The 26,067-nt window shown below is 46.5% G+C and overlaps 1 long non-coding RNA gene across 1 annotated transcript in view; it reads left to right on the plus strand.

Moving 5' to 3' along the window:
- The first annotated feature begins 243 nt into the window (after positions 1-243).
- Positions 244-26,067, plus strand: part of LOC310836003 — a 94,938-nt gene continuing 69,114 nt past the window's right edge. Inside the window, exon 1 of the long non-coding RNA XR_014559822.1 lies at positions 244-304. This is a non-coding gene — a long non-coding RNA (uncharacterized lncRNA). The remainder of the gene's footprint in view (positions 305-26,067) is intronic.

Raw genomic sequence — 26,067 nt, forward strand, 5'->3', positions numbered from 1 at the left:
AATGGCTGAATAAGCCAGTCTTTCAATGTCTTGTAATATTTTGCTGATAAACCATCTGGTCCCAGGGCCTTGCCAAGTTGCATTGAGTTTATTGCATGTTCCACTTCCTGTCTTGTAATTAGTCCATTTAGTAGGATCCTTTTACCTTCGGGAATCTTCTTCAAACCATTAATTCTGATAAATTGCTCAATTTTAACTTTATCTTCTTTATCCTTTTTGTACAGTTGTTTATAATATTTCTGAATGTTAGGATATTTCCGTTCCACCTTAAAAGGGAGCAGGCTTTGTGAGTCACAGAGTCTGCGTATTTCCTGTTCACAGGATGTTTCTGTTTTGATAGAGCTGTTGTCTCTCTCTCTCTCTGTGCCTGAACACGCAAGCAGGCAGTCATGTTTTTTCTTTGTTCTGACCAACGCTGAATAAACTTCTAAATAATGCTCTCCTGTGTGCATCTTTTGCTGTGCGAATTCTGCTGATAGAGTGTGCATCAGCTCTGGAATGTGGCAAGCTATTTTCTGGAGCTCGTGTCGCTAATTGCTGATACTGTATCTACGGGAGATCGATGGATCGTCCGGAGGCGACATGGGGGCCATGATGGGCTTTATCTCCCTGGCAGTATCCCAACACTGAAAACATCTTATGTCCACAGGATTCTCTACAGATTTTCCTTCTGATAAAATATTTGTGACAATACTTTGTTTTTGCCTCTTTTTTAATTGCCAAGCGCTAAAAGTTTCCCACATTTATTTGCAGATTCAAAGTTCCTTTGTCTCATCCTCAATTTCCATTCTATTTCTTGGTTAATGATCTGTGAATATTGGGTCTGTAAAGCTTTAATTTCCTTTTGAATCTGCAAATTCTTTGGATTACTTCTAAGGATCTTCTCTGTATTTTAGTTGGTCCAAAATTTTCATTTTTTTCATTTTGCATCTTTCTCCTAATTGAATTTTGTTGAATGCGGAATCCTCTCATTACTGCTTTACTGGCGTCCCAAATAACCCTTGTTTCCATTCCCTGGTTCATATTAATCTCAAGGGAAGATTATAGATCAAGGGAAGTAATAGTGCCACTGTATTCTGCTCTGGTCAGACCTCACCTGGAGTACTGTGTCCAGTTCTGGGCACCACAGTTCAAGAAGGACACTGACAAACTGGAACGTGTCCAGAGGAGGGCAACCAAAATGGTCAAAGGCCTGGAAACGATGCCTTATGAGGAACGGCTAAGGGAGCTGGGCATGTTTAGCCTGGAGAGGAGGAGGTTAAGGGGTGATATGATAGCCATGTTCAAATATATAAAAGGATGTCACATAGAGGAGGGAGAAAGGTTGTTTTCTGCTGCTCCAGAGAAGCGGACACGGAGCAATGGATCCAAACTACAAGAAAGAAGATTCCACCTAAACATTAGGAAGAACTTCCTGACAGTAAGAGCTGTTTGACAGTGGAATTTGCTGCCAAGGAGTGTGGTGGAGTCTCCTTCTTTGGAGGTCTTTAAGCAGAGGCTTGACAACCATATGTCAGGAGTGCTCTGATGGTGTTTCCTGCTTGGCAGGGGGTTGGACTTGATGGCCCTTGTGGTCTCTTCCAACTCTATGATTCTATGATTCTATGAAAGATACACTAAAATGTCACATATTAAAAACTTCCCTGAACAGGGCTGCCTTCAGATGTCTTCTGAATGTCAGGTAGATGTCTATCGCTTTGACATCTGATGGGAGGGCGTTCCACAGGGCAGGCGCCACAACTGAGAAGGCCCTCTGCCTGGTTCCCCGTAACTTGGCCTCTCGGCCCTGGGAGCTGGACCTCAGTGTCCGGGCAGAACGATGGGGGTGGAGAAACTCCTTCAAATATACTGGACCGAGGCTGTTAAGGCTTTAAAGGTCAGCACCAACACTTTGAATTGTGCTCGGAAATGTACTGGGAGCCAATGTAGGTCTTTCAAGACTGGTGTTATATGGTCTCGGCGGCCGCTCCCAGTCACCAGTCTAGCTGCCGCATTCTGGATTAGTTGTAGTTTCCGGGTCACCTTCAAAGGTAGCCCCACGTAGAGCGCATTGCAGTAGTCCAAGCGGGAGATAACTAGAGCATGTACCACTCTGGCGAGACAGTCTGCAGGCAGATAGGGTCTCAGCCTACGTACCAGATGGAGCTGGTAAACAGCTGCCCTGGATACAGATTTGACCTGTGCCTCCATGGACAGCTGTGAGTCCAAAATGACTCCCAGGCTGCGCACCTGGTCCTTCATGGGCACAGTTACCCCATTCAGGACCAGGGAATCCTCCACATCCTGCCCGCCTCCTGTCCCCCAGAAACAGTACTTCTGTCTTGTCCGGATTCAACCTCAATCTGTTAGCCGCCATCCATCCTCCAACCGCTTCCAGACACTCACACAGGACCTTCACCGCCTTCACTGGTTCTGATTTAAAAGAGAGGTAGAGCTGGGTATCATCCGCATACTAATGAACACCCAGCCCAAACCTCCTGATGATCTTTCCCAGTGGCTGCATGTAAATGTTGAAAAGCATGGGGGAGAGGACAGAACCCTGGGGCACCCCACAAGTGAGAGCCCAGGGGTCTGAACACTCACCCCCCCCTTTCTGCACACGGCCCAGGAGGAAGGAGCGAAACCACTGTATGACAGTGCCCCCAGCTCCCAGCCCCTCAAGACGGTCCAGAAGGATGTTATGGTCGATGGTACCAAATGCCGCTGAGAGATCCAGCAGAACTAGGAAACAGCTCTCACCTTTGCCCCTAGCCCGCCGGAGATCATCAACCAGTGCGACCAAGGCAGTTTCAGTCCCATGATGAGGCCTGAATCCCGACTGGAAGGGATCCAAGTGGTCCACTTCTTCCAGGCGTGCCTGGAGTTGTTCAGCAACCACTCGCTCAATCACCTTGCCCAAGAATGGAAGGTTTGAGACTGGGCGATAATTGGCCATTGTGGCCGCATCTAAAGATGGTTTTTTAAGAAGCGGTCTTTATAACCGCCTCTTTCAGCGGGTCTGGGAAGGCTCCCTCACGGAGGGAAGCATTCACCACCCCACGAAGCCCATCGCCCAGTCCTTCCCGGCTAGCTTTTATAAGCCAGGATGGGCAAGGATCCAGGAGACAGGTGGTTGGCTTCACTCGTCCAAGCAGCCTGTCCACATCCTCGGAGGTAACAGATTGGAATTGATCCCACACAACTTGACTAGACAGGACTCTAGCACTCTCTTTAGGGCTTTTTGGGCTTTATTTACAATTTGATCACTCCTCAACAAATCATCATTCATTCTCCATCTGAAAGATCCCTGTACAAACATTTTCACTTCCATAAAAACTGTATTATGGTCTGAGCAAGTTTAAGGGAAATTTCCGTTTTTGATACTTTAGGAACCAAGTCTCTGGATATCCATAACAACCGATTCTCAAAAATGACTGATTTGCATCTAAATAGAATGTGAAGCTTTTTTCAGTTGGATTTCTGACTCTCCATATGTCTGACAGATCAAATTTATCAGTTATTTCAAAAAAAGTCTTAGGTAGTCTGCCAGCATTCAATATTTTCTGTCTCTGAGTTCTATCCATTAGAGTAGATGCCACCACTCCATTCAAATCTCCCAGTAAAATTAGTTTATAATCCAAATGTTCCAAAAGACTTGTTTCCAAGTTCTTAAAGAATTCTGCTTTGCCATCATTCGGTGCATAGATTCCCAGTCACAAATATTTTTCACCTTGTGCAGTAATTTCCACTGCAATGTATCTTCCCTCCTTGTCTTTAAAAATCAATTTGGGATTCCATTTTTCTTTAACATAGAAAACCACTCCTCTTTTTTCACTTTATCTGAAGAAATAAATTCTTGGCCAAGTTTCTGATTCAATAAGATTTTTCTATGTAGTCTTATAATATGTGTTTCCTGTAAACAGATTACATCCAAATTCTGCTTTGCCAAAACGTGGTAAACCTGCCTCCTTTTCTGCGGAGAGTTTAAACCATTTACATGCCATGAATAGATTCTCAAAGCCATGGTGATGAATTAAGGGGTCACTGCTCCCACCCCCTGACAGCCGTGGGCTTTCCAATCCAAGTTCAATCAAATACTTTTGCAGGAATCTGTCTTTCTCTCCAACCATCTTAATTCTTTGCTTTCTTCCTCCAAATTTGAAGGAGAGACCATCTGGGAATTCCCACCTGAAGATGATATTTTTACTCCTCAAAATATTGGCCAAATCTGTGTAGTTGGATCTCAGGCTCAGGAAGTGTCTAGGAATCTCTTTAAAAAGGACAATGGCTTTGTCCTGTATTTTAAGAACTTTTTTGTAATGGAGCCCCAAAATGGTGTCTCTTTGTTCTTTGGTCCTGAGGACCACTATACAGTCATAGGTAATTTTTGAATCTTTTTTTGGGCCAAATCTATAGGCCTTTTCTATCCACAGGTCTACTTTTTTTCAAGTCCCACCATGCCACAAATTGATCTATCATCCACTCCCTGAGTCGATCTTCTTCCTGTTGAGGGACACCTCTCAGTCTTAGATGAGATTCCTGTTCCTTCATCTGAAGAAATGCAATCAAATTTGAGTTTTCATATTGTAGTCTTTCCAAATCAGTGACTCTGACTGTCTCCAATTGTGTCAACCTTGTCTCATGACTTGTAACCTCAGTCTTCACCTCTTTCAATTCCACACTCAAATCTTCAAACTTTTTATTCAGTTTTTCTATTCCCTCTGAGTTACGATTTGTATTGTCTTTAATTTCAGACAACAATTGCATTACAGTGTCCTCAAAGGCTGCACTTCTAGAGGTTCGTCTTACTGCTCCCTTGTCTGTTTTATCAGCACACATAGTTGCTCAGAAGTTTCAAGGTGAATCCCACAGTAAGCAGAGAAGAGAAGAAAAACAGGTTCCCACCACAGTCTCACAGAAGTCAGTTGCAGGGAACCAGCAGCCTCCCAGCTCCTTATTACTAAAAGACAGGCTGCAGGGGAAAAAAAATCCAGTCCCTTTTGGTATTTAAAAGGCAATTCTGGATGTCACAGTGGAGTCTAGCCTTTTCCTACCGGGAGGTCCGCTACACAATGAAGGAGCTTCTTTAAATTAATACACAGTCTCGCAGGGTTTTTAGAGCTTAAAATCCCCCCCTTCACCCTGCGGAAGGGGGGCTTTGAAATTAGCTTGCAGTCCTTTCAAACAGTCCTTTCCCTCTTAGGGCTTCAATCCTCGGTAACCGGCTCTCCTTTAATTCAGCAAAAGGGATCGACCTCCGTTTTTAAATCCCTTTCTCTCCCAAACGTAATCTAATTTAAGCTTTGTTCTTTACTCACAGTTCCGAATTTTGTGTCCTTTTTTTTTGAGGAATTGGCCGCTCACGATTGCCAGACTCGGAGCTTCGCGCTGTGAAGGAAGCAATCATTTCCGCTGTGCTGCGTCTACAACCCCACTTGCTCTCGGGGCTCTTTACGAGCTTACCGGGGAGTGGGGGAGTCGCCAAAAGGCACCCACCAGATCACCAGGTCCTCAGAGTGCTCAATCTGAGGGTTTTTTTCAGGGCAACACGTCGCTCTTGCGGTCTCCCCTTGCTTCACTGCGCTGGGGCTCTTTCAGCCAAAAGAGCTCCAGTCTGCCATTACCGGGCGACCAACCGGAAGCCTCAGATTATCAGCTTCTTATAGCAAAATTCAAGCTTAAACTGAAGAAAGCAGGAAAAACCACTGGGCCGGTAAGATACAATCTAAGTCAAATCCCTTACGAATACACACTGGAAGTAAGGAACAGGTTTAAGGATTTAGATTTGCTGGACAGAGTGCTTGAAGAACTATGGATGGAGGCTCGTAACATTATACAGGAGGCAGCAACGAAAGCCATCCCAATGAAAAGGAAATGCAAGAAAGCAAAGTCGCTGTCCAATGAGTCCTTACAAATAGCGGGGGAGAGAAGGCAAGCAAAATGCGAGGGAGATAGGGAAAGATACAGGAAATTGAATGCAGATTTCCAAAAAAATAGCAAGGAGAGACAAGAAGGCCTTCTTAAACGAGCAATGCAAAGAAATAGAGGAAAACAACAGAATGGGAAAAACTAGAGATCTGCTCAAGAAAATTGGAGATACGAAAGGAACATTTCGTACAAAGATTACCATAATAAAGAACAAAAGTGGAAAGGACCTAACAGAAGCAGAAGACATCAAGAAGAGGTGGCAAAAATACACAGAGGAATTATACCAGAAAGATATGGATGGCTCGTACACCCCAGGTAGTGTGGTTGCTGACCTTGAGCCAGACATCCTGGAGAGTGAAGTCAAATGGGCCTTAGAAAGCACTGCTAATAACAAGGGCAGTGGAAGTGATGATATTCCAGCTGAACTATTTAAAATTTTAAAAGATGATGCTGTTAAGGTGCTACACTCAACATGCCAGCAAGTTTGGAAAACTCAGCAGTGGCCAGAGGATTGGAGAAGATCAGTCTATATCCCAATCCCAAAGAAGGGCAGTGCCAAAGAATGCTCCAACTACCGCACAATTGCACTCATTTTACACGCTAGCAAGGTTATGCTTAAAATTCTACAAGGCAGGCTTAAGCAGTATGTGGACTGAGAACTCCCAGAAGTGCAAGCTGGATTTCAAAGGGGCAGAGGAACCAGAGACCAAATTGCAAACATGCGCTGGATTAGAATGCTAGAGAGTTCCAGAAAGACATCTACTTCTGCTTCATTGACTATGCAAAAGCCTTTGAATGTGTCAACCACAGCAAACTATGGCAAGTTCTTAAAGAAATGGGAGTGCCTGATCACCTCATCTGTCTTCTGAGAAATCTCTATGTGGGACAAGAAGCTACAGTTAGAACTGGATATGGAAAAACTGACTGGTTCAAAATTGGGAAAGGAGTACGACAAGGCTGTAGATTGTCTCCCTGCTTATTTAACTTATATGCAGAATTCATCATGCGAAAGGCTGGGCTGGATGAATCCCAAACCGGAATTAAGATTGCTGGAAAAATATCAACAACCTCAGATATGCAGATGACACAACCTTGATGGCAGAAAGCTAGGAGGAATTAAAGAACCTTGTAATAAGGGTGAAAGAGGAGAGCGCAAAATATGGTCTGAAGCTCAACATCAAAAAAACGAAGATCATGGCCACTGGTCCCATCACCTCCTGGCAAATAGAAGGGGAAGAAATTGAGGCAGTGAGAGATTTTACTTTCTTGGGCTCCATGATCACTGCAGATGGTGATAGCAGCCACGAAATTAAAAGACGCCTGCTTCTTGGGAGAAAAGCAATGACAAACCTAGACAGCATCTTCAAAAGCAGAGACATCACCTTGCCAACAAAGGTCCGTATAGTTAAAGCCATGGTTTTCCCAGTAGTGATGTATGGAAGTGAGAGCTGGACCATAAGGCTCATCGCTGAAGAATTGATGCTTTTGAATTCTGGTGCTGCAGGAGACTCTTGAGAGTCCCATGGACTGCAAAAAGAACAAACCTATCCATTCTGAAGGAAATCAGCCCTGAGTGGTCACTGGAAGGACAGATCCTGAAGCTAAGACTCCAATACTTTGACCACCTCATGAGAAGAGAAGACTCCCTGGAAAAGACCCTGATGTTGGGAAAGATGGAGGGCACAAGGAGAAGGGGACGACAGAGGATGAGATGGTTGGACAGTGTTCTCGAAGCTAGCAGCATGAGTTTGACCAAACTGCGGGAGGCAGTGGAAGACAGGAGTGCCTGCCGTGCTCTGGTCCATGGGGTCACGAAGAGTCAGACACGACTAAACGACTAAACAACAACAGCAGCTAAGCTTAACTGACGACAGTGCCCTGACCTCTTTTCAACAATGTGGAAATACGGAAAACGCAAAACTAGCAACAAGGTAAGAGCAGCAACAGGTTGGGGGGGGGGGTATAAGGGCGAAGGAAACCAAGCCGCTGAGAAGCTGACCTCCCACACAGGCTACTTTGAGAAACAGTACCCAGTACCCCACAGTACCCTCAGCTGCTGGAATGCAATCAACGGTAGAAAAAGAACCCAAAGAATGTTTAAGGCACAGTCTGTTAGGATATTTCCATTCCACCTTAAAAAGGGAGCAGGTTGTTGTGTCACAGCCTGCGTATTTCCTGTTCACAGGAAGTTTATGTTTTGTACATTGCTTTCGTTTCTCTCTCTGTGCCTGAGACATCGAAGCAGGCAGTCATGTTTTTTCTTTGTTCTGACCAACGCTGAATAAAGTTGTAAATAATGCTCTCATGACCCTAACCCTAACCCCAGTTGTGATTCAAGGACCCGATCCCTGCTTGGGGAATGAAGACACGTGGACACAGTAAATTAGGTTAATGGGCAAGAAAAAGGCCACAACTTTATTGATTACAGCATTTGAGAAGGTATTGGCTTAGGCATTGGACCACAGAAAATTTGACTCCACCCACTGATGAGGGGTTAACCACCAGTAGGGGGAGCCTGTTGATGCCAATACAACTATAAGCTCTCCCCTGATGTCACCAAGGGTCGTGCCTGTTGGGATTTCAGACCCCATCAGTTGCCACGCTGGCAGGAAACAGCAGGAGCTGTTTGCATCAGGTGGCATCTCACAGCGTGAGAAGGGAAGTGAGCCTCTGTTCTCAGGCTGACTCACTGTGTGCTGGGGAGGAGTCTCCCAGTCCTTCCGCTCTCGGGATAGAGCAGGGTTGTGTGGCAAAACCCAGAGCTTGACTGCTGAGACATGCAGTCTTACGTGTTGCAGTTTGTTATGCAGTAAATAAAAGTAGTTATGGAACTACAAACTGCTTTCCCCCCTTTGTCGCTGTACAAGGGAAATTGGTATGCTTCCTCATAAGAGAGGCTGCCTATGATACCGGTCGCCCTGGACTGAAAGGAAGATTCCTGAATGGCAGCCAGGGGTTCGGCCACTGGAATTCGCCTTTGAAATGTTTTCGGGAGGCTGGCACAGTTCCCGGGCAGGCGATGTTCCAACAGTGCCATGGCCCCCCACCACACGGGGCATCGGACAGGATCCACGACCACCGGATTCCTTTAACGGAATGCCCGTAAATGAAGGGGTAGGCGATGGCCACACTTTGCCCTTCCATACACCAACAACACATTCCAATGCCTAACCGCCACCCGAGCCCAAGAGGCTTGCCGCCAATACCCTCACAGCTGCAACCAATCCCTAAGACTTCTAACAATGTCGGCCAACCATGTCGTTGCTGTGATCTGAAAGATGAACACCATCATCCCGGAACAAGGCCTAGTCGCCAATCCGGATCTCATCATGTGGGATAACTAGGCCATTCATTAAGCACACTTTGCGTGCTACCATGCGATTTAGGAGTTTCCTGGATTTTTCCATGTCCATAATATTATTGCGAACCGCACCACACCCTTCTCTTCAAGAGTGAGGACCAAAACAAGGCTGTACTGGGAAATAAAGCAGCCAACTCATCCAAGTCCTTTTTTATGTCCAACAACAAGTCCACACTCCTCCTGTTGGCCAGGTCATTCTCCCCCAGCTGAATGATTAAAATGTTGGGGGGGCCAAACACAGCGACTTTTCCTTTCAGCAGTGGCATGAGTTCTTCCCATCGCATGCCACGTCTAGAAAACTAGGAAACTCGCACCCACGATGGTAGCCCCAAAGTTAGGAGTGAGGCTGGAAATTGCAGACCGGACGCGGGCCCAATGGACGATACTGTGACCGCAGATTCAAACTGAGAAGATGGGTAAGAAGTAGGTAATGAATGGCGTTCAACGCGTACTATCGGATGTAACCCTTGTACACAGACTTCCAGCGGCCCATTTCTTTAATCCTATCCGCGGGGAGGCTCATATGCGCAGCCGTTGTAGCAGTGCCGATCCTAAACAAATGTGAAGCATAATCCTTGGGAGAGAAGCCACATGCATCTATAGCTTTGCAAAGAACCCGTGTGAACTGGTGCCTCATCAACCGAGACCTGTCCTCGTGAATAAGGAGCGGGCCAGGACCCGGAGGTCTAAGATATAAGTATTGTCTGGTGTCCTTCACCGGGCATGGGCCCTGGTGACCGGAAGCTGTGAGCTTGACTAAGGTACCCCTAGCGCCCTGGTCGGTCTTGGATTGACGTACATGCACAGTCAAATCCGAGCTGGACAGTCGGATATCCTCCAAGAGGAGGCCGCGTGTTGTGCCACTTGAGGTTGCCTCCGCTACCACCTCACCAACCCTAAAGGCACCAAAGAAGGCAATGTCGTATGCCGCAGAGAACAGCCGCACCTTGTACTTGGGCAAGCAGATAGACCTAAGTTTCAGGCGGATTTGGGAGAGCAACTCGTAGGAGATGGGCTTGCGGCCTTCATTCCTCGGGGGTTGCAGCCTATTCCAACCCTCGATTGCCCTGCGGACCATGAAGTCACAACATGTGTCAACAGCAAATATGGATCTACTAAAGAACGTGATGGCGGCTGTGTGTATCTTTAAGGTTTTTGAGACTCGACCCAGACCATGAAGGTGTGTCAAGTATTGCAGGACGTCATCAGTGGAGGGTGGAACGTTAGGGGAAAGGGACGATACTTTGAACCTGAAACCCATGAAGTCGCACCATACTTTCTTATAAGACCTGAGGGTAGAGGGTGCGACAGACGATAATATTCCCTTGATCACTTTGCGTCTCCAAGGTTCCATAGGTGATCCGGAAAGGGTTCTGGCAGCAGCTGAGCCCAAGGTGCTAACGACCGGAAGTGAGGCATCTGGAAACGAGATAAAGCATCCGCTATATCATTATTAACCCCCGGTATGAATTTAGCCGAAAAAATTATGTTACGTTCAAGGCACTGGAGCACAAATGATCGAAGTAGGCGAGACACCCTCTCGGAACGCGATGACTGTTTAGCCAGTATGTTAACCACCACCTGGTTATCAGTTCTGAAGCACACCCGGCGATTCCGGAACTCTTCGGTCCATATGTGAACAGCCACAACTATGGGGAAAAACTCCAGAAAAGTGAGATCCTGCGTGATGGCCTCCCCTTGCCACTCCGCTGGCCATTGTTGCACGCGCCAACGTCCCTTAAAGAACAGACCAAAGCCCAGGGACCCTGCTGCATCGGAGTGGACCTGGAAATCAGAGGCCAAATTAAGGATTTCCTGCCATAGGGAGACGCTGTTGTAGTGTTCCAGAAATCTGATCCACATCTCTGTTGTATTTGCAGACTCCTGTACACAGCGGAAGGATGAGCAGTACATGCCACATGCTTACCTTTACTTTATTTACACTTCAATGCTGAGAGATTACAAACATGCATCTTGCCTCTGCGAGAGCAGAGAAGCAACTCCTTCTCCTCGGAAACAAAGAACACCGAGAGAACAGTGAAAAACAGGAAACCAGTGTACGTCACATCCAATCTCCCATTCCCGTGGGAAACCCAACAGTACTCTGACTGTGGAATGCAAAACATTGTCCCGTGACAAGCACTTCGCTGCACAGTGAAGGAAGCAGAAACCAACATCCTCCCCCTTTCTGTGAACATCACTGGGCAGCGTGTTCGTACAATATCAGTACAAACCCAACTTCTGTACATAGGTACAGTGTTGATCCCTTGATACAATCTTGGACAATACATCAGCAGGAATTTCATTACCTGGCATATAGGACACCGTTACGAGTCCCTTCTGAATACATTCCCTAGCATGTTGCAATTTCAATTGCAAGTGCTTTGTGCTTTGCTTACAACCTTCAGAATTCAGCAAAGCCAAACATGCTTTGTTGTCCTGGTAAACCTGGATTGGACATTTGACAGGAATTTTCATGTCTTTGCACAATTGTAACAACCATTCACAATCCTTAAGTGAATAAGACAGTGCATTCAGTTCAGCTTCACAAGTACGTAAGCTAATTGTTGTTTGCTTCTTGCATGACCAATCAAATAGACCCTGATTGTGCATGTAGCAAACTCCAGATGTACTTTTCCTGTCTGTAGTGTCACTTCCAAAACTTGCATCTGCAAATATCTCAAGACCACCAGATTTCTGATTGTTAAATCTCAGTCTGTAATGCATAGTGCCTTTCAAATAGCGCGCTATGCGTTTCAGAGCTTTCCAATCCTTAACACTAGGATTGTTGACTTGTCTGCTTAGCAAATTACAGCTAACAGCAATGTCAGGTCTTGAACATCTGGCAATGAAGTTTAGCTTGCCTAGCACACTTCTGTACAGTGTAGTGTCAGAAAATGTTTCTTCAGTGTCTTGTACCTGATAACCTGTTGTCATCGGTGTGTCTACAGGGTTAGCATCCATCAGGTTTAGTTTGCTTAACACATCAGCAATTTTCCGTGAGTGGTGTACTAGAATGTTACCATTTTGATCTGTCTCTATTTCCAGAGATAGGTAGTTGTTTACCTCACCAAGATCTTTCATGTCAAAGTGCTCTTTCAGTTGAGCTAGGGCGTTATTGTACATTGTGACATCTTTCCAAAAGAATAATATATCATCAACGTAAAACAAACAATACAGCTTCTTTTGCCCCTCCTCTTTGACAAATACACATGGATCAGCTTTCCCTTGCTGAAAACCTAGAGAAAACAATACTTCAGTGAGTTTTGTGTGCCAACACCGTGCACTTTGTTTGAGACCATAAAGGGACTTCTTTAGAGCACAAACAAATCCCTGTTTTACCTGTATGCCATCAGGTGGAAGCATATAAAGTGATTCACCTAGAGATCCGTACAAAAACGCTGTATTCACATCGTGGTGACTAACGTGTAGATTTTCCTCTGCAGCTAGCTTGAGCATAAGCCTAATGCTCTCATACCTCACTGTGGGTGAGTAGGTCTCGTGATAGTCTTCACCTGGTACCTGTGCAAAACCTCTGGCTACCAATCTGGCTTTGTGTCTGACTATCTTGCCATTTTGATCTGTCTTCGCTTTGAAGACCCATTTGCTTCCAAGCAGTTTCATTCCTGGAACTACTGGAACTAGCTCCCAAGTTTTGTTCCTTTCTAAGGAATCAAGCTCAGCCTTCATGGCATTTAACCATGGCTCAGCTTCCTTTGAATCCAAATCCTGGATTTCTTGGAAACTTGAAGATTCAAATACCTTCTTGGAGCTTTTAACAGCTGCTACTGCTGTCTTAGCAAATTCATCAGCAAATCTCTTTGGAGGTCTGCCTTTTGTGGCTCTTTGTGACCTGCGAATTAGCCTTAAGTCCTCAACACTTTCCTCTTCCTTCTTAGGAGAAAAGTGGCCTATTGTGAACAATGGTTCTTCCAATTCTTGATCAGAGCTTTCAGAGGGTCGCATAGAGGCTTTCACACTCTTGAAATCCTCTGAATCATCCGATTCAGTTTCAGACTCAGAATCAGAACCTTCATCAGTGGGTGTGGGTTGTTGCGGCTGCTTTTGCTGTTGTCTATCCTCAGTCTCATCACTGTCATCAGGATAACTTTGGAAAATTCCCACATTCTCCCCCCACTTTGCATTGTACTCAACACTTCTTGTGAGCTTAATTGTCTTAGAGTCAGTCATCATTATTCTGTAAGAACCTTTCTGATAACCTAGAAAGATACCATGCAATCCACGCTTGCCTAACTTGGTGGTGTGTGAACCCACATGTCAGAACCAAAAATTCTCATGTGTTTGATGTATGGTTTCTTGCCAAACATCTTCTCATAGGGGGTACAACCAATCACTGAAGATAACCTGCGATTATAACTGTAAAGAAAACACGAGAGAGCTTCGGCCCAATAACTCTCTGGAAGATTGGCATCATGCAGCAAGGTTTTTAACCCTTGAAGCAATGTTTGATTTGCTCTCTCGCAAAGTCCATTCTGCCATGGCGAGCGAGGACTAGACAAATCGTGTTGAATTCCTTTCTCAGTCAGAAAAGCTTCAAACTGCTGAGAAGTGAATTCCCCCCCGCGATCAGTGAAAAGAGTCTTTATCTTCTTACCATGCACATTTTCCAACCAAGCACAGAATTCCTTGAACCTTGGAAAAGCCTCTGATTTCTGCTTGAGATTGTACACATAAATATACCTGGAAAATGCATCAATGAGAACCATGAAGTACCTATTTCCACCCAAAGAGGGCGATAGTGGATCAACCAAATCAGCATGAACAACCTGGTATGGTTCTGTAGCTTGCCTACTAGACACCTTACCTTTCGCAGCCATTTTCACCTTGTTTGCTGCGCATGCCTTGCACTTCATGTGGTACCTACAGGATTTAATAGTCATACCTTCAACCAAGGCAGGCATTTTAGATACTGCCTCAAAATGCAAATGACCAAATTTCCTGTGAAAATCATGAATACATCCTGCATGCAAACTTTTGTTAGAACCTGCAATGCAACAAGTTTCATTCTGCACAACATCATCATAATACAAAACAAAAAAACGATCAACATATTCAGCATGCAATACATAATCGTTTTTTTTTTGTGATGGTGCATTTCTTGTTCTTGAAGGAAACGTCAATGTTCCGTTCATTCAGCTGCGCAACACTGAGTAGATTGTGTGCAGCATCTGGTACGTAAAGCACATCTTGTATCGATAAGTCCAAACTGTGAAGAACAACAGTTCCGTAGCCTTGACTGGGGATCGTGTGGTCATCCGCCTGGTGAATCGCACCTTCCTGCGGTGTAAAAGACACGAACAGTCGCTTATTGTTGCACATGTGGTGGGTCGCTGCTGAATCAACAACGAAGAAAGATCTAGACGTCTTCTGGACCTTTGCAACCTTTGGAGTGAAGCGTGAGACCATTGCCTTGTGCTGCGTTGTCCTGGACACTGGACCTTTTCCACGCGATGAGCTTTCGCTGCGCTGCTCTGTCTTGGCCCTGGGATATCTGCATTCCCTCTTCATATGGCCCAGACGTCCACACGAGTAGCATTTCACTGCCTTCAAAGCTTTGGCGCCATCTGGTGGTTCCACTGCACTCTGGGATGACGTATGTGAAGACTCCCCCTTACCCATGCAGCTAGCACCCCAGCGGTCTGCTTCATTCAGAATCATGGCAGTAACATAGGCTACTTTGAGCTGAGCAGTTGGCTGAACAGCAATCTGAGTGGCAACGGACTCCCAACTTGAACCCAAAGCATCAGCCAGCCTTGCATTTGCCATCTCCGCAGCGTTTAATCAAGCTGCGTCACCGCTGCTTCAAACCTCATTCCAAAAGCACTTTTATTTTATTTTTTAATAATATTTATTGAACGTTTTCAAATATAACAGAAAAAAGAAAAGAAATAAAACATCCATTTTATAAGCTTGTTTTCATTAGCATCTTTCCAGGACTCCCCCACCCCACCCCCTCTTGTATTCCAATTCCTTCAAATAGATTCAGCAAGTTCTTACCCCAAAATTTAAACTTATTATAATTAACCCAATGTTAAAAATGTTTTTCCATCCCCTAAAATCGACCCCGCTCCCTTCCACGAGTTCCCCTCTTTAATATGCAGAACAGATTAAAATGAAAGAAAATAGAAAAATGAATAAAATATAATTTAACACCCTTTGGATTCAAAATTTCCCTCCCCCCTTTCCCGGTTACGTTCCCCAATGTCCATCAATGCCTGTTGTTATCCTGGAGATCCCACATCTAGGCCGAAGTCCTTCACAAGTCCACTTTGCCGTCTTTTTAATAGTCTTTGCCGTCTTTTTGATCATCTTTAGTTTTCAAAAAGGTCCATTTCTTCCATCCAGATCTCTGTATTTAAGAATAAAAACTCCAATTTTGTTTCTTTAGACCTTTCAAATCTGGATGTCCCAAATGTTCCCACTTCCAACTTTGTCCAATTCTTGTTGTTCATGTTGTTTTTATTATTCTCTCTCCTCACTTTCCTCTAGTTTCTTTTCCTGCTCTCCTGCAAAAATGTTCCAATTCCGAAAGCTTCTAAATCCCCTACAGAGGCTTTGTTATTCAGGAACAAAACTTTACGTCAAGTCCCTTCCATTCTTCAATAGATAAGTCTATTGTCTCCTTTAGTGTAGAGACCTCTGTAGACAAAATAGTGTTCCATTTCTGCAGTTTCCCAGGAGATAAAGAGTCCAATTCGAATTCCATGCCAGCAATACTTGTAGTGTCCCACAGCCCCTCTAGAGGGATTATAGTAACTCAGTTTCCTTCCAGATCACACCCAACAGTCAAAGTAACTTATTATTCCTTGTTTTATACAATTTATATCTAATTTGTAACAAATGTAACTGGCAAAGTCCTCATAACACAGTTCTCTTTTTATTCTTCAGCTTTGACAGCTCCTTTGACAGCTGTCAAAGCCTCTGTTTCTCCTCTCCCGGCGCTCTCGCGGATCACTCCCGGTTCCCGGGGGGGGGGGTGCATTTTAGCTCACATTCTACTTTTCTCCTCCAGCCCAGTCTTATAATTTTCCATCGTGAAATTAGTAACTTTGTCAAACTTAGGTAGCACTCGATCTTAGCTGTTAAATCCTTTGCTTTAAATCCTCTACAACAGGGGGGAGGCTGACTTCCTTTTTGCACCTCCCCCGCTCGCTCCGAATTTAAAATTTAAACTTTTTTCCCTTTTTAAGTCCAGTTTCCAATTACTCACGGGTTGTTCTTTTAATCCGAATTTTCAATGGAAGAAGTCAGCGCTCTCCGCCAAATGGCATGCGGCTTCGCTCGGTAGGGGAAGCGGAGGACTCATAGCACCACACCCCCCCGGCACCCGCTCCGAAGCCTTTAAAAAGGCTCCTTCGCGGGTCGGGGGGCGCAAACGGTGCCCGCCGAGTCACCATGCCCATGGGTTTCAGCGCCCATGGTTTTTGAGGGTCCCCGCGACGCCGACGCGGTAGAACCCAGCCTCTGCCGAGCAGGCTCCCTCCGGAGCTTGGAGGGAGTCCGCCATTCGGCGATGGCGCCAACCCGGAAGTCCTCCCAAAAGCACTTTTAAAGGTACTTTCGGTTTTATAGCCTCCCAAGCCTGTGAGCTTGTGCCTTAGAGCTTTTGCCTGTGCCGCGGCAAAACGGCTTTAAAAGTTCAAAGTCCAGCCATAAAGCCATCAACTAGAAGCTGGCGGGCTGCCCGGAGCATGAGCACATACCTCTCATCAATCAACTTGACGCGCAGAGCAGATAACTCCGATCCGTTTCTCTGTTCCTCTGCCGGCATTCCGACTCGGCTTCTGGAGTCCATCCTTCAGTTTGATTGTGTTTTTCTGGGCCCGGAACCAGAAATGTTGTGTTTGCAGACTCCTGTACACAGTGGAAGGATGAGCAGTACATGCCACATGCTTAACTTTACTTTATTTACACTTCAATGCTGAGAGATTACAAACATGCATCTTGCCTCTGCGAGAGCAGAGAAGCAACTCCTTCTCCTCGGAAACAAAGAACACCGAGAGAACAGTGAAAAACAGGAAACCAGTGTACGTCACATCCAGTCTCCCATTCCCATGGGAAACCCAACAGTACTCTGACTGTGGAATGCAAAACATTGTCCTGTGACAAGCACTTCGCTGCACAGTGAAGGAAGCAGAAACCAACAATCTCATGGTCTGCCTTGACCGACTTGGGGAGTCTTACTCTATGGTGTGGATGTTTGAGGCCTGCTGACAGCCTGGCTAAGCAGGAGCAAAATGGGTGGCCTGGTGAAACTACTCTACACGCGAAGTTGAAATGATCTAAGAAGGACTGGACCCGTCTAAGAGTGACCTTTTTTAGTGGAAGGGTTTGACAAGTTGTTTTCTTAAGGGCAATTATTTTCTCCTCTGGCAAGTGGGAGCATTGAGCTACTGTGTCAAGCTCTATACCCAGGTAAGTAAGGCACATTGTGGGTCCCTCTGTCTTATCTGCAACAAGGGGAACTTCCAGCTCCCGGGCCAAAGCTGAAAAGGCCTCCAGAAGGGAGGCACATTCGCTGGTATTGGGCTTCACAACGAGTAGAAAGTCATCAGGTAATGATTCACCCCAGGTGAGGTGGTTCTGTAGCGCAAGGCCCAGTCCAAAAAGGTGCTAAATGTCTTAAAGGCTGAGCAGGCTACAGAACAACCCATCGGCATAGAATCATAGAATCATAGAATCATAGAATCATAGAATCATAGAATCATAGAGTTGGAAGAGACCACAAGGGCCATCGAGTCCAACCCCCTGCCAAGCAGGAAACACCATCAGAGCACTCCTGACATATGGTTGTCAAGCCTCTGCTTAAAGACCTCCAAAGAAGGAGACTCCACCACACTCCTTGGCAGCAAATTCCACTGTCGAACAGCTCTTACTGTCAGGAAGTTCTTCCTAATGTTTAGGTGGAATCTTCTTTCTTGTAGTTTGGATCCATTGCTCCGTGTCCGCTTCTCTGGAGCAGCAGAAAACAACCTTTCTCCCTCCTCTATGTGACATCCTTTTATATATTTGAACATGGCTATCATATCACCCCTTAACCTCCTCTTCTCCAGGCTAAACATGCCCAGCTCCCTTAGCCGTTCCTCATAAGGCATCGTTTACAGGCCTTTGACCATTTTGGTTGCCCTCCTCTGGACACGTTCCAGTTTGTCAGTGTCCTTCTTGAACTGTGGTGCCCAGAACTGGACACAGTACTCCAGGTGAGGTCTAACCAGAGCAGAATACAGTGGCACTATTACTTCCCTTGATCTAGATGCTATACTCCTATTGATGCAGCCCAGTATTGCATTGGCTTTTTAAGCTGCCGCGTCACACTGTTGGCTCATGTCCGGTTTGTGGTCAACCAAGACTCCTAGATCCTTTTCACATGTACTGCTCTCAAGCCAGGTGTCACCCATCTTGTATTTGTGCCTCTCATTTTTTTTGCCCAAGTGCAATACTTTACATTTCTCCCTGTTAAAATTCATCTTGTTTGTTTTGGCCCAGTTCTCTAATCTGTCAAGATTGTTTTGAAGTGTGATCCTGTCCTCTGGGATGTTAGCCACCCCTCCCAGTTTGGTGTCATCTGCAAATTTGATCAGGATGCCCTTGAGTCCATCATCCAAGTCGTTGATAAAGATGTTGAATAAGATCGGGCCCAAGACAGAACCCTGTGGCACCCCACTAGTCACTCTTCTCCAGGATGAAGAGGAACCATTCATGAGCACCCTTTGGGTTCGGTCAGTCAGCCAGTTACAAATCCACTGAGTGGTAGCATAGTCAAGACCGCATTTTACCAGCTTCTTTACAAGAATATCATGGGACACCTTGTCAAATGCCTTGCTGAAATCAAGGTAGGCTACATCCACTGCGTTCCCTTCATCTATCGGGCTTGTAATTCTGTCAAAAAACGAGATCAGGTTAGTCTGACATGACTTATTTTTCAGAAATCCATGCTGACTATTGGTGATCACAGCATTCCTTTCTAGGTGCTCACAGACTGTTTGCTTAATGATCTGCTCCAGAATCTTCCCTGGTATTGATGTCAGACTGCTGAATCATTTGCTCCAAATTCTTCAGGTCGGGCATTGTTTTCTTTATCGGAGAAGACTGAGGCAAAGAAGGCATTGAGGAGTTCAGCCCTTTCTGTGTCCCCTGTTTGCATTTCACCATCTTCTCCTCTGAGTGACCCCACTGTTTCTTTGTTCTTCCTTTTGCTACGAACATACCCATAAAAGCCTTTTTTGTTGCTTTTAACCTCTCTAGCAAGCCTGAGTTCATTCTGTGCTTTAGCTTTTCTGACTTTGTGTCTACACGTGCTGGCTATTTGTTTGAATTCCTCTTTGGTGGTTTCCCCCCTTTTCCATTTTTTGTACACATCCTTTTTTAATCTTAACTCAGTTAAAAGTTCTTTAGATAGCCACCCTGGCTTCTTTAGGCACCTTCCATGTTTCCGTCTCATTGGTATTACCTGAAGTTGTGCTTTTACTATCTCCCTCTTAACAAACTCCCAGCCATCATGAACTCCCTTTCCTTTTAGTATTACTGTCCATGGGATCTCACCCAGCACTTCCCTAAGTTTTAGGAAGTCGGCTTTCTTAAAGTCAAGAAATTGAGTCCTAGTATGCTTGGCTGCTCCTTTCCGCTGTATAGTAAACTTCAGAAGAGCATGATCACTCGCGCCTAATGATCCTTCCACTTCTACCCCACTAACCAGGTCATCAACATTGGTTAGGACCAGATCTAAAATGGCTGTTCCTCTTGTTGCTTCTCCCACTTTCTGGACAATGAAGTTGTCTGCAAGGCCAGTGAGGAATCTGTTTGACCTTATGCTCTTGGCTGAGTTTGACATCCAACAAATATCCGGGTAATTGAAGTCCCCCATTACTACTATCTCCCTTCCTTTTGCATGCTTGGCCATCTGTTCCAGCATAGCCTTGTCAATGTAATATTTCCCTTGAAATTTAAATCCCAGCAAATGGAAGTCATTGGGATGAACCAGCAATAGACGGAAGGCTGACTATGTCACATTTTGCCAAGAGTGCCCCACGACCAAAACTCTGGATAAGTCTTACTGCCTGAACGAAGGTGGCATATTTTACTGAGCACAATTCCGGTGGAATGACATCGTTTACTGAGCCACCCTTAGGGTAAGAAAGGTTGTGGATTAATCTGAACTCACCAGGGGTCTTTTTGGGTACAATACTAAGGGGCGAGGTGTGCAGGTTTGGGATGGGGAGGGGGTGCACGAATGGACCAGCCACCCTCCCTGCGGCCACTTCCTTAGCTATTTTCTTTTCTGCAACCTCAGGGCTCTCCCTTACTGACTTCCTGTTAGGGGAATCCTTTGCAATTAAAGAGTCGGTTACTGGTATTCTGAAACCCTCTGAAAAACCCTTCCAAAGAAAGGATGCTGCACTTTCGTCCGGATAGCTAGACCAGAGGTTGCGGAGAGGAGGGAGCTGGATCGGGGGAAATGCTAGACCCAGAGGGTCCCTATCGTCTGTTCCCTGCTGCGGGGGCTCCTCTGGAACTAGAATGGTGGAACCCCCGACCTCCCCGAAAGGGCTGCTTCCTTTATCACACCTCTCGCACTCATGCGGATACTTACAAGACTGCCTTTGGCATGACGCCTTATTGAATTCCCAACACACCTTACGCTTTGGCTCCCTTCTTAGGTCCGGCTTACCCGTGCGATAAGAGTCTAATGGCTTCTTCTCAACATACGGGCCGACCGCCACAGACCAGATGCCATTTTCAATTTGATCCCAGCATGCTAGAGGGATCCTGGAAGCCTTCCTTTGGAACTTTTTATCATAGCTAATGGCGGTGGTCTCCCCAGAAAGCGCATAGGCTGTTCTGACTCTTCATCCGTGTCGCCAGTTTTCAACTTGCTCTTCTTACACACGTGCTTCTTCTTGGTGCGTCTTTTGCCTGACGGTTTGTCCCCCTCAACTGTCTGAAGCTCCTCCTCCAGCTGCTGCTGTTCCTCCTCACCGGCTGACGAGGTGCCCGATTCTGGAAGCTGGACCCTGGGCTGCTTATTCTGCGAAGAACTGGACGCAACATGGCTATTGACACAGGCTGGCGGCCTCCGCGCAGGCGACCCGATGCGGTTCTGAGGACCAGATGATGCCGAGCGAGCCCAAGACCTAGTTTGCACTGCCACAGTTCCTGCCCGAGAACTGAGAATAATTGAAGAGGGCGGCAGAGGTGCCTGGGAGGTCATCAACCTGGGTAAGAGGCGGGCTCTCCGGAACCACCTGGGTATCTGGTATCATATCAGGGGTAGCAGCGGAGTTCATGGGTTTAGGGGATTGATCGGAAAAACGCTGCTCATAATCATCAATGAACGATCTAAAGGCATTTAGGAAGTGTGAAATAGGTTTGGGGTTATTATCCCTTCCATGTGGCACCCGTGACAAATTACGGCTATTGGCACCCATGCGGCCTGAGGTGTGAGCTGATTCCGCCGCAGAGCGCTTCCTCTTAGGTCGCCTCAGTAAATGAAACACTGCACAACTAAGCCCCTAGGTGGCTGCCTGGCAAGTCCTGCTGCTCGGTTAAAGCAGCTTATACTTTTGTCCCACACTAGGAGGGGGGGGGGGAAGCAAAGGTGGTTTTTTTTCTTTTCTATCACACACGCTCCAAACCTTCGCACGTAGCCTGGGAGGGTAATTGGAACTTTAAAATTTAAACCACAGCACCGAGACCGGGGAGAAAGCTGGTGGCCAGGCAGAAATGCTAGTGACAGAGTTTTCCCACGCTGCCACTTATTCTAAGAATATACGCAAAGTCTATGACACTACATATTCCTACCAAGACTATCTTTTCTCCTTGGACTTTAATTTGTACCACTAGAATTCTCCCTTTATCATCCTTTTGGATTAGTTTGGGTTCAAGTGCAAGTTTAATATAGAATATTACACCATGTCTTTTTATATTAGCTGCTGAAATGAAGTCCATCCCTAGTTTTTTGTTAATCAGAACTCTTTTATGTTTTTTTGCTATGTGTGTTTCCTGAAGACAAATTATATCTACATTTTGTTTAATAATTACATGTTCAATTCTAATTCTTTTTGCTTTGTTATTCAATCCATTCACATTCCAACTTAATACTTTAAGATTTGCCATTGTAATTTTTGCTTTAAAAATCTGTTTCTCCACCTGCTGCTCCCTCCAATTGTTCCAATGCCTCCCTTTGCTGATCAAGGGGGCTTTTTGATTCTCTTGTCCCATCTCTGAACTCAGTCCCTGCCATGTTTTTCCAGAAATTCATGGACCTGACTCTCCGTCACCAGTCTGTATCTTTTCTTTCTGTAAGTAAAGGCAATTCCTTCTGGAAATTCCCATTTGTATTTTATGTCCATTTTTCTAAGGGCTATTGTCAAAATCTTGTACCTCTAGCTCCTAATTCTTAGTTTAAAGGGGATTTCCCGAAATATGTCTACCTTTTTACCCTCAAGTTGCAAACCCTTCATAATTTTTTTGAAGGATTGCATCCTTCACTTTTTTTGTAACAAAGGTTACCAAGACATCTGCAGGTTGCCTTCTTTCTATGGACGCTCTTGTCCTAACTCTGTAGGAGAGCCAGTGTGGTGTAGTGGTTAAGAGCGGTAGGCTCATAATCTGGTGAAGCGGGTTCGAGTCTCTGCTCCTCCACATGCAGCTGCTGGGTGACCTTGAGCCAGTCACACTTCTTTGAAGTCTTTCAGCCTCATTCACCTCACAGAGTGTTTGTTGGGGGGGAGGAAGTGAAAGGAGAATGTTAGCTGCTTTGAGACTCCTTCGGGTAGTGATATAGTGTGTAGTGATCAGGTGGGATTGCTATGAGGAACTATAACAAATATAGAGTAAGCCATCTGTGTCAGCAATGAAAGCATTGCGTTGACTGGGTTTAAACTATTTTGATATGATTCTTGATCAATCTACACCCCTGCATCCCTGTTCCATTCCTCTCTTCTTCACAAGTCACTTACACACTTAGACAGGCAGGCATCCTGGGTCCTCAAAGATAATGGGCAGTTTCCTCGATGTAGCTTTCTTATATATTTATCTTAGGATGTTAATCTTAGGGCCAGGAAACAGCTTTCACATTAAGGGGATAATGGTCACTCTCCTCCTGGCCATCCTTCTTATCATGTGTACTGATTGTTTATGACCTCCGGGGTTGCTGTATTCGCTCCTTTGTAGTTTTCATTCATTTACTCCAGAGTATGCATGCCTAACTAGTGTTTATAGTTTAACTTTGTCCCCACCTGAGGTTTCTTTGAATGCTCAGAGGAAATCTGATTGGATCTTGCAAGCACTGTGTAAAGGATTCTTTTGCTAATAAAATGGCCTGGTGAGGGTGTGGTGCATGGACTTTCTCTGAGAGCCTTGCTGGTCAAAGCCTCGTGTCTTATTTTAATCAGGGTCCATTCCTTCCTTTGGCCTCAGAACGCAACTGTAATGGTTGTAAGGGGTTACTTGTGCGTAAGTTGCCTGCTAGTTGTGTTCGATTGCCTGGTTCATCATGCCTTGGCTGCCAGCCCACACTCCATGGCCAGTCAGTCGCTTGCAGAATCTGTCAGTGGGCGTTTCTTGAACCTTTCCCAGCATAAGAGCTGTTTGACGCCAAGTCTCCTCCTACTTTCCCTGCGCGGAACTCGTCTGCGCAAGTAAGGGGAAGGCAGGGGTGTGCCAGCGCTCTCTCCACTAGTCACTGACGCAGGGTCTTGGAGACCAGTCTCCAATTCCTCCATCTCCCTCCCTTCTCTACTGGTGTTGTGCTGAATTCCTTCCCCCCTGCTGGTCCCCTCTCCGGCATCGCTCTGGAGCCCTGCCTCCGCCTCTCGCTCTGATGTCAGTTCCCTGACATCCACCTCCCCCCCAGGACCCCCTCCACCCCCAGCCCGACCCGGTGACGTAACATTGTCCCCCTCTTCAGCCGACGATGCAGGGAACCCCCGAAAGGAGCTGCCGTCGTTGTCCGAGGACTCAAACCCCGCTTCCCACCCGCTGCGATTTCTTCGCGTGGGACGGGCTTCCCAGTCTGATTCCTCCTCTCCTGACGCTTCCCCTCCTTCCTCTTCGGAAGCTGGAAAACCCGCAAAATCCTCCTCCTCCTCATCGGTGGTGGCAAATTGCTCCTCCCAGAATCTCTCCAGGGGTTTGGGCTTCCTCAGATACCTGTTGTGGAACTCTTCCATCAGATACTCATCATCTACCTCCCCCGTGGGAACCCACGTGTTTTCAGACTCGGGTTCTCCCTCCCACGCTACCAGGTACTCCACCTGCCGCCCCCGCCATTGCGAATCCAGGATCTCCGTCACCTGGTGGTGGTGTTCCCTTTCCTCCACTTGTGGGTGTGTGAGCCCTTCCCCTACTTCCCCCCGGAGCCTCTGCTCCCCCCTGTACGGTGAGAGCAGTAACCTATGGAACACCGGGTGGATTTTCATGCTGTCTGGCAACTTGAGCCGGAATGCCACCGGGTTCACTTGGTGTGTTACCTTGAAGGGCCCCAGCCGTTTTGGCCGTAGTTTCTTACATCCTCCCTTGAAGGGTAGGCCTTGGGTGGATAACCACACCCGGTCCCCCACCCTTATAGTCTCCCCTTCCTGGCGACGTTTGTCTGCTTGCCTCTTGTACACTTCCTTGGCCCTTTCCAGGTTCATCTTAAGCTGCTGGTGCAGGGCTTCCATTTCTTCCATGAACTGCTCTGCAGCGGGTACGCTCCATCCTTCCTCCCCCCTCCCGGGAAAGGCCCTGGGATGACACCCATAGTTAGCCATGAACAGGCTCATCCCCGTGGACACATGCTCAGCGTTGTTATACGCAAACTCCGCTAGTGCTAGCTTTTCTACCCAATCGTTCTGTCTCTCGTTGACGTAGCAGCGTAGGTATTGCTGTAAAATGCTGTTCGCCCTCTCTGCTTGCCCGTTGGTCTCCGGGTGTCTCGCCGTCGAGAATCCCACCTCCACCTGCAATAAGTTCATGAGCCTCCTCCAGAACCTCGAGGTAAATTGTTTCCCTTGGTCGGAGATAACCCTCGAAGGAGCCCCATGCAACCTGAAGATGTGATCCACAAACAACCGGGCGGTTTCCTCAGCTGTTACTGCATGTGAACACGCTATAAAATGGCACATTTTGGTTAGCAGATCTACTACTACCATGACTGCTGTCTTCCCTCTGGATTTGGGTAAATCTGTCATGAAATCGATAGACACCACCTCCCATGGTCTTCCCGGTGTGCGTAAGGGTTCCAGTAACCCTGCCGGGGCCGCCCTCTCCCCCTTGGCCCGTTGGCAGCGGTCACAAACACGTACATACTCTCGTACATCTTCCCTCACCCTTGGCCACCAGAACTGCCTAGTAACCAGTAACATAGTTTTGTGTTGCCCAAAGTGCCCCGCAGTTGGGTTGTCGTGAAGCTGTTTGAGCACCCTTTCCCGCAAGGCCTCCCCGGGCACATACATTGCTCCCTTGTAGTACAGCAGTCCTTCCCTTTCCTCAAAGCCTCCCTGGTCTCCCCTCGCTTCCCTGAGTTCTCTGATTCTGGTTTGGGCAAATTCGTCCTGGCGCATCAGCTCGGTCAGTTCTCGTTTCCCAACCAACGCTCCCCCACACACCCATCGTTCCTCTGGGAACACGTGTCTTACTTCCGGCGGTCCTTCTCCTTCCATGTACTCCGGTTTCCGGGACAGTGCGTCTGCCCTCACGTTCTCTTCTCCCGGCACGTACTTGATCTCAAAGAAGAAGTTGGAGAACTCCTGTGCCCATCGAATCTGTCTCTGGTTGAGGACTCAAGCCGTTCTCCA

The sequence above is a fragment of the Podarcis gaigeae genome (assembly GCF_964106915.1).
Source record: "Podarcis gaigeae genome assembly, chromosome: W".
In the NCBI taxonomy this organism is placed as follows: Eukaryota; Metazoa; Chordata; class Lepidosauria; order Squamata; family Lacertidae; genus Podarcis; species Podarcis gaigeae.